Here is a 6,233-nt window from a genome sequence, read left to right on the forward strand (position 1 = left end):
GAAGGGATGGGAAGCAGGGACCGGGGTGGGGTGCGGGGTGGGACAGGGAGAAGGGACCGGTGAACCTGCAGACGGTTCGAAGCTCCTTTGGGAGCTTTCTGGCCCGAGCGGCTGGTGAGCGCCACAGCTTCTGTGCCATATGCAAATGACACAAATTACTATGCAACCTGCAGCTCTATTCCGAGCCGGCAATTTGGGTCATTTTCCTAACGCGGTTGAAGGAGGAGGACTTGGAGCGGGAGACGGCTGCGCACCCCCTCCCCCAGGTGCAGCGTTTGCTGCCTTCCCGGGGCGCTCCGGAAAGAGCAAGCTCTGCACTCGGCGCTGGGGCTTCCGTTCAGCTTTCACCGCTGTGAGGAGGGGGCTGTTGGCGGACCCCGAATGCTGCGGCCTGCTTCGAGGCGGGGGGCTGGTCAACCTGACGTCCACCCACCTGTGGCCCTAGGCCAGAGGTCGCCAACCTTTCGGACCTCACGGACCACCGGCTGGCGACCGCTGCGCGGCTAGTCCATAGCCCCTGGCCTCTCTCTTTGGCAGAGGAGGCCCGGACAGCGCGTTAGGCGAGCTGTTGCTAGGGGGCGAGGCCGGCGGTTGCTAGGCTCGGTGAGATGTTGCTAAGCAACGCTGGGCGGGGCTCACGTTGCTAGGCCAGAGTAGGAGTCGCCTGGGACTTGAAGGGCTACCAAGCTCCCCTCGGTTCTAGCGGAAGGCGCCCCACGATGCCGCTCTCCGGCGGCTTCTCGGGCTTCAGCACCGGCTGGACGCCGGCTCTGCGGGTCCTTCCGGTTCACACCCTCCGCGACTCCGTGATCCTCCGGGCCCCGCAGCGAGGAAACCTGGGTCTTTGTGCACGTGTCTTTGCGATTGCTTCTGCCACGAGGTGTGTGTGGGGGCGCTTTTGGGTTTCCATAGAAACTTCTGTGTCATCTCATTGCTTCCCAAGGTTTGAGCAGTTGCTTGTGCAAATTTACATCTATCTGCATGTCATTAACATGGAGGCGGGGCCGGAACTTGTTTGGGCAACTGTCCCTGGACAGCGGACAGGTTCCCTTGGCTGCTTATCCTGCTTGATGGGCACGAGGACTGCGCATGCGTAGGCGGTTTTAAAAGTTTTTATGGTTTTTTATTTATTTTATGTTATTATTCTTAATCCTCACCCAAGGATAATTTTTTCCCCATTGCTTTTTAGAGAGAAGGGAGGGAGGGAGGGAGGGAGGGGGAGAGAGACATACACACATTGGTTGCCTCCCGCAGGCAGCCCGACTGGAGAGGAACTAACTGGCAACAGAGGTACATGTCCTTGACAGGGAATCAAACCCTCCACCCTTCAGTGCGCAGGCTCACGCTCTAACCACCGAGCCACCGCCAGGCACATGCGCATTTTTCTTACTAATGATCCCAGATTTGGGTCAAGTGGGTAAAACGTAATAGTGATCACCGATTCCAGCCCTGGTCACTTTATTGAGCCATTAGGATGAATCCACCGCGATATCACTGACCAAAGACACGCAGGCAGTGGTTGGAATCCCAATTCTGCCCTTTCCTGGCTGTGTGGCCTTGGGCAAGTTTAGTTTCCCTCTCGCCGGCTCCGTTTCCTTCTCTGTAAGAGGGATACGAATCCCTGACTCATCAAGTTATGTGAGGATTCCGTGAGATGCCACCTCTGCATACACTTACTGCTGCTTCTGACACACAGTAGGCATTTAATGGTAGTTCCCTTCATCTCTCCATAGAGCCCAGCTTCTCTCAGGGCCCAACCAAAGCAAATCAGCTTCCTTTGCAGCTCAAGACATGACAACTAACATCAGGATAAACTTTCAGATGTCAGGGCAGACAGGATTCGAGGCACAGGATGTGGACCATGTTGGTTTGCTTGTTTGTCCTTCTTGGAGGCTGGTGAGGCATGGACCCCCCCGCCCCCCATCTCATCATCACCACCACCACCACACGTGAACACATTTAACATACTTGTCTCTCTCGGGTCAACTGTTTCCAGAAACCTTGCATTCCTGTTTCAAAGGTGCTGGAGCTTGAGGCAGCTGCAGCAGTGGCAGCTGAGGTTGAGAGGCTTAAAGACCAAAACTAAGCCCAGCCGGCGTGGCTCCGTGGTTGAGCGTTGACCTATGAACCAGGAGGTCAAGATTCGATTCCCGGTCAGGCCACATGCCCGGATTGCAGGCTTGATCCCCAGTGTGGGGTGGCAGGACGCAACTGATCAATGTTTCTCTCTCATCGATGTTTCTCTCTCTCTCTCCCTTTCTATCTGAAATCAATAAAAAAAAAATATATTTTTAAAAGACCAAAACTAAGAAGGTGGTGACCGAGAAAATCCCGTCCAGGTCTGGGATGTCTGGGATGGAGCAGGGTAGGGGGAGGTTGGGGGCAGAAGCTTTGCTTGGATACTCACGTATCTGAGCCCTGGCCAGAGAGGATCGGGGGCCCTGGAGTCACTCCCTTGTCCTGTCTGGGCCTTGGTGTCCCATTGTGGACAATTGGGATTCCTCTGCTGTGACTTGGGTAGGGGACGGCAGAGGCCGCTCAGTAGGGAGACCCTCCCGCGGCTGCAGCTGTGTGGCAGTGCACAGGGAGGTTGGGGCTGTGAAAGCAGAGGCTGAGAGGGACCCCTTAGGGTGGCTGGGATGAGCAACGGATCTCCTCCGGGAAGTTCTTATTCTTATTTGGACTCTGGAAAAGCTGGGGAGTCCTCCCGGGTCTAACTGCACCTCCCTGCTCCGGCAGAAGCTCCTTTAGCTTGCCCTCCTTTCTCCCAGTGTCTCTGCTACCTTGACAGCCTTGACTGCCGGGATCAGAGGGGAGGCAGGAGAAGTGCTGGTCGCTTAGTTCTCAGTTACGTTCCGATAATGAAAAGAAATGAGGTTGGCTCCTATCCCGGGTAGAAGAAGGTTGTTGGTGATGAGAGGGAGTGTAGGAGCTGGATTCTAATTGGTCGGTTGGCTTTCTGGAGGAGGGGGCCACACCTTGCAGATGTCACGCATTGTCCTACGCTGGTCCACCTGCCAGTGGATGGCGATGGGCCAGCTCCTTCTCTGGTAGCAACCTGTGCTCATAGGTAAGGGTTCCAGGGACAGGCTGAGAGCCTGGCAGTGCCCGGGGCTGGCCTGCTTGTGTCCCACTCTGGGGGCCAATTAAGTCTCCATCCCTAGTGGCGCCGATTAACAGTTAATAAGGCAGTGAACACCTGCAGCTATAGAGGCGAATTAAGAGCAACAGTCGGCATAGTACACAACCTGATAAGTGAGCAATTAACAACCGGAGAAAGATTAATAGAAGCAATTACGTCCTACTCGGAGCTCTGTAAATACGACTGTCAATGGCTGAGGGAGTCGGTGCTGTCCCACCTGGCCTCACCCCAGGCCACAGCCTCTGCCTGGAGGGGAGCCTGCCCAGCTAGATGGCTTCTGGGCCACAGAGCCATGAACACAGGAGAAATCCCCAGGGCCTCATTACTGGCCAGGAAGGAGCTTCTGAGCAGGGACACACAGACAGAGACACCGGGATTCACATGGAGACACCCACCCACACGCAGACACAGAAGGGCCCAGATTCAGGCAGGGACTCCCCATCTAGCGCTCACAGGCACAGGCGCCTTCTCCCAGGCAGGAGCCGCTCACCAAAACCAGAGCTGACCTTTCAGAGAGCCAGGCCCTCACCCGCTCTCTGCCTCCACTATCTACTGAAAGCAAGCAGATCCCAGAAGCCCGACGCCAAAACATCTGGTCACCTTCTTTCTGTTTGACTTTTATTCATTCACTCTTTGTTATTCATCATTCATTCATTCAACCACCAATAAGAACATTAAACAAATCATGACACTCAGTTCAACAACCTGGCTGCCCTCTTGCCATCCTGGCATCCTGACCTGGGGCGTGTAGCTGGGGAAGGAGGAAGGGGAGCCTGGGCTGTGCAGGAGGAGAGGGAGGGAGCGGAGGGTGGGTCCCCATTCCCTACCCTTTCCTCAGTCTCTAAAGCCAAAGGCAAGGTGCTTCCTCTGCAGCAGGAGGGGAAGAGCCGGGGGCCCAGAACAATAGGTAATCATAGCACCTCTTACTCTGGGCTTAACATGAACGCACTCAGTTCATTCTCATAACAGCTCCACGAGGCAGCTACTATTATTAAGCCTACTTGGGGGCACAGGGAGGCTAAGTAACTTGCCCAAGGTCACGGCTTGTCAGAGCCAACCCAAATGTTTGAAGAGCCTAGGGCAGGAATACAAAAGGGGCTCCTAGCCCTCCCCCTCCACCCCCCACCGCAACCCCTCCCCCACCCCTTCCATTCTTCCATCCCTGGGCTGCAGGGGGCTGCGTGAGGGGCCTGGATGCAGGCGTGTGGAGGCCCCAAGGCTGGAGTTCCTGCTTGGTCCACACCAGGCATATAGCCACCCTTCTACCACTCTTAGAGCTTCAGGACAAAGGACGTGGGAAAGAGGCCACCCAGGCCCTGGCCGCTGGCTCGGGGCTGTCTGCGCAGGGACATCCAGGGCCTGGGTTGGGGTGTGGTCCGGGAAGGGGCTGGAGCTCCAGGTGGGCACAAGCCCGTGAGCCTGTGGACCTTCAAATTCACCCTGTGCAGTAGAGAGCCAAAGGGGTGTCATCTAAAGCGGGGGTCCGTGCCAGGTTCCTGGGTTGCCCGGGTCTGAGAGTATTAGAGCTGGTAAGTGGCAGATCCAGGATATGACCCCAGACCCTCTGGCTGGAGTCGGCTCTTAACCAGACTAGCGGGTTGCTAAGTTTTACTTCCCCACCCCCACTCCCCACTCTGCCTTTAACACACCCCATCCTTGGCAATGCTCTTTCCCCAGCTCCAGCAGGGTGCCAGGGCCTCTCCAGGGTGACCTGATTCTCAGTCTTGTCACCCCTCCTACCCCATTCCCACCGACATCCCACCCCTGCTGCACCAGGGATCAGGGGGAAGTGGAGGCTCCTTGGATTGAACAGGGGACCACAGCCGTCAACACATCCAGCTCCCTGCCTCTGTTTCCCTTCCCCCAGGATTCCCTCTGGTTGGTCTCCAGAGGCTTTTTCACACAATTACCCAGGCTAGGAATTTTGATCTCCCGTGCCAGCCAGGCCCTTCTTATGCAAATATAGGCAAATGAGATGCAAACAGAGCAGTCCCAGATTAACCGAGAAATCCCCAGCAGCTGGAGGAGTCACCAGAGTCAGCTCACTGGAGCTTCCTGGAACCCTTCTCATCCAGCCTCTGTCCGCTGGGATCTGTCTAGTCCTTCCCTGTCCTTCCCACCACTCTCCTGCCCCCCCCTCCCCCGCCAGCAGAGCTATCTGCTCAGACATGAGGGTCTGGACAAGGGGGGAACACCAAGGCCCAGGCCCTCCTCCACCCTTCTAGCTTGAGATTTCTGCCCTCAACCTCACTTTTTAAAAAATATATATATTTTATTGGCTTTTTACAGAGAGGAAGGGAGAGGGATAGAGAGTTAGAAACATTGATGAGAGAGAAACATCAATCAGCTGCCTCCTGCACACCCCCTACTGGGGATGTGCCTGCAACCAAGGTACATGCCCTTGACCGGAATCGAACCTGGGACCCTTCAGTCCGCAGGCTGACACTCCATCCACTGAGCCAAACCAGCTAGGGCCTCAACCTCACTTTTAAGAGATCCAGACCAGGGTGGAGGTTCCGGGTGGGGGTGGTGAGTGGGGCTGGGAGAGAGGGAGAATCTGTTTGTGGAAAGGGAATTCACACAAGCACGCATGTACTCACAGGCACAAGAATTGTGATGGGGAGAGTCTCCCCTAAGATGCACACACATACACTCATTCAGACACAAGCCTCACACACACCACCACACAAATCTGGGAAAGCCCCGCTCCCTCCTTCCCCCAATACGTCATCCATTGCGCCACAGACGTCCACATGAAGGGTGGGACGTCCTGCTGGTAGAAGGACTCCTTTGGGTAAAGCTTACTCATTCTGAGTCTCAGCACAGGTATCACCTCCACCAGGAAGCCTTCCCTGACTGCCCCTAGGCTGTGTTAGGAGTATCTGTGTTCTCAAGACATCCTGGGATCCCTCCCCTCCCCCACCAACACACACACACACACACACACACACACACACACACACACACACTGCATGCATTTCTAATGACTTTCCCCCTCCAAAATTGTAGAAAATTTAGAAGTAGAAGATCCTGCCCAGGACATGACTCTGAGGAAGACGGCTGGGGCCTGTGGAAGAAGCCTAGACATGGA

This window comes from Myotis daubentonii, chromosome 3 (genome assembly GCF_963259705.1).
Source record: "Myotis daubentonii chromosome 3, mMyoDau2.1, whole genome shotgun sequence".
Classification (NCBI taxonomy): domain Eukaryota; kingdom Metazoa; phylum Chordata; class Mammalia; order Chiroptera; family Vespertilionidae; genus Myotis; species Myotis daubentonii.